The sequence below is a fragment of the Arachis hypogaea genome, chromosome 14 (genome assembly GCF_003086295.3).
Source record: "Arachis hypogaea cultivar Tifrunner chromosome 14, arahy.Tifrunner.gnm2.J5K5, whole genome shotgun sequence".
NCBI lineage: Eukaryota > Viridiplantae > Streptophyta > Magnoliopsida > Fabales > Fabaceae > Arachis > Arachis hypogaea.
In genome coordinates, this window is record NC_092049.1 from 42,043,464 (window position 1) to 42,046,705 (window position 3,242).

The 3,242-nt window shown below is 29.8% G+C and overlaps 1 long non-coding RNA gene across 1 annotated transcript; it reads right to left on the reverse strand.

Annotated features, from left to right (window-relative positions):
* Nucleotides 1–1,635: 1,635 nt before the first annotated feature.
* Nucleotides 1,636–2,732, reverse strand: LOC140178844 (uncharacterized). The gene is made up of 3 exons (XR_011871795.1): nt 2,598–2,732; nt 1,831–2,180; nt 1,636–1,754 (listed from the first exon to the last, which is right to left on the reverse strand). It is a non-coding gene; the product is annotated as an uncharacterized lncRNA (long non-coding RNA).
* Nucleotides 2,733–3,242: the final 510 nt, after the last annotated feature.

Below are 3,242 nucleotides of genomic sequence, written 5' to 3' on the forward strand. Positions count from 1 at the left end.
TGGAGATTGAGAACACTTCAAAAATGCTATATCCATACTAAAAATTAGTCATTAAATAAGTTGTTGTTTAACTTATCTTTCGTATGTATATTGTATCTCAATATATATTTATAAGAATAGCTAATTTGTTGATTGTTTTTTTGTGTACACTTAATATAGAAGTTAAAAATTTTTACTCCAAAAATATACCTTTATAGATATATTAAAACTTTTTGACAAGAGATGAGAGATCAAAGTATTTATCATCCTAATTTTATTATTATACACATTTAACTACTTATATATACATGTGTAGGTGTTCAGATCATGCACCAGATTAAGGACTCATACAGTGCTTCCATTGCCTTCCACGTGGCAGGTATGTCTAATGCCACTTCTTCTTCAGCCTTCATTGGAAGTCCTAAGTTTCCCTTCTTCACTCTAATAGGCCAATGAATCTTAAGAAAACCAGAATTATAAATCGTTAGTGTAAATGTTTCAACTTTTTCTCTCACCTCATAATTTCCGAACTTCATTAATTTTAAATCAAATCAATTATATTAATATTTAAAGGATAAAAATGAATGATTTTATCATATTTTTAATGTAGTAATTCGTTTCAATTCTAATCAAAATATATAAAAATAAAGAAATTTATGTTTAGTTAGAAATGTAAATCTATGAGATTTATAGATTAATTCAATTTCTATTTTTTATTTATTTAAAACAAAAATTTAATTTTGAAATCAAATTAATTCTAATTCTAATTCTGTGATATATGTTCCAAACACATTATTTTTTTTTGTGACTTTCTATTACTACTAACTGTTGCTTATTGGTAACTAATACTCTTATATATTGGGGATTTCTACGACATTTTCACTCTATCTTTGTAAAAAAAAAATTATTTGGACAAAGCAAACATTGAGTTTTAAACCGATGGAGGCATAGACTTTGTAGTATTACGTACAAGGTATAAATCTATGTAATCAAGCTGCAAATCTCGCAGGGTGCTGTGAAATACTTCTGGAACATCTTCTGGTGCATGATCTGAATACCTACACATGCATATATAGAGATCAAAGTATTTATCATTCTGATTTTAGTATCTTTTAGTCTACCAATCCTATGGTGTAAATAAAGTGAATGAATACCCTGAGTTTCATGGGGCCTTTAAGAGTGGCCTTGACTTTGTCAAAGTCAGAATTGATGCACCTAAGGAAGTGATCTGATGGGTTCCTCAAAGCAGGGCATAGAAATCCAGCTTGTGCAAAGAACTGCAGATATACTTATTTTATTATTATTATTGGCAAAACCTTATTAGAGAAAAAAAAGTTAAAAAATACAAGAGTGGATACTGAGATAGAGTTTAAGTTTATTGCCTCATATTGCAGTATATATATAGTGCTCAATGCTAAAAGGCTTCTATCCTAAAGCAAGTATTGAAGCTAAGTTCTTCCAACAAATTCAGTAAATTATATTCTCTACCCATTTGGTCATACACCCTTCTAAGGCATTAGGTGCTGGTGCAGGCCCAAAGATCATTTACTTTTGTATATGACAATAGTAAATCTTACACCTCAAATTGCCTACATGGTTTTTCTACCCTGATAAAGCAGAAATTAATAGATATAAACTTAGATGTATCAACAATCTAATTCCTATACCATAAACAAATCTCCCTATCACCAATATAGGAAGATTTGGAGCTAGTGCTGTTACGAGTGCTCCGACAAGATATAACAATGCCGCTGAAATCAGCTCCCTTCTTCTACCTAAAATTGAAGTTTGTCATAAACTTCCCCAGGAAAGGGGATATATAAAATGATAACCAGTTAGAGGGATAATTACCTAGGAAGTCAGCAACATTGAAGGCCAAAACAGAACCAATTAATGCACCATATAATGATCCACTAGTATGCAAAAGACATCAAAATCAAATACCTAATGTTATGTTCAAGATAAATAATAATAAAAATGTACCAAAAACAAGGATCAAATTATAATTATAATAGAAACAAACTGTAGCCATAACTTAAGAAAGAACAAATTTAATTCAAACTTACAACAAGACCAACAAGAACAAATTATAATTATAATAGAAACAAACTGTAGCCACCGATCAAAAGAAGGTGCAGTGTTAGGCTCTTCTTTAGCTTTGTTAGCCATAAAGGACCATGAAGGAGAACAAATTCATTAACCTGCTGCAAGCCCATTTGAAACAACAAGTTTGAAGTGAATTAAATTGAATTCATTTCAAAATAAATAAATTAGGTAATTAAAGATTATAATATTATATCCTAATGTCAGGAATATATGAAAAATTAAGAAACACATAATTCAATTATATTGTTAATTTTGGTGCCCGGAAAAGAAAGATCAACCCAATTAGAAGTAACAAAAATGTATTAAAAAGATTAGATGAATCAAACGGCAAGCTAATTTACAATTTTACATTAAAAAATATTCCAAAGCATTTTGTGCTCAGCAGTTTATTACTCATATTCAGCTTAAAAGCTTCAACACAAGAAGTATAATTAATAGTTGAGAATAGTATGTAAATCTCTATCATCAACAACATTATTAGGCACACCATCTTGGAAAAGAAATTTTGTTACCTTATATCAATAGCCTCAAGTAACACACTAAGATAATTAGAACCTAACACCTGAAATAAGAATCTTGTTAGTTCAAGATATCTGAAAATGGAATAATATGATGGAATATAATAAAGATCCATACTTGAACTTTTGCTACTGTACGAATATCTAGGAATAAGCTGAAATATTCAAATTCTATAGAGCAACTAATCTGGAAGCATGAAGAATCATTGCCTACGTCAAAGCAAACCATATATAAGTCATTCACAAATAGTGAAGCACGGGAAAATATTCAAATCATATACTACAAGTTCTAGTTTAACTTGTATTGTCCATCCACCTCAAATCATATACTCTGCTCAATGGCTGCACATGCTTTTCCATCGAATTCACCTTATGGCTTTTCAAGATCTAAAAAACTGCATAATAATTAATTCAATCGGTTATTTTAGGGTTAAGATTTTCTTGTTTACTCTCTTAAAATCAACCTCATTTAAACATAAAATCCCTTAAATCTCATTGAGGTCAAACCCTAACTAAACAATTAGAAGCATGCTCAGATTGTGCTAATAAAGAGTGTTTTTGGTTTAGGTCCCTTTGTTTTTTGGTTATTTTTTAAATTTTAGCCTTTTTTTTAGTGGCAATAGTTGAAATGGCCATTAT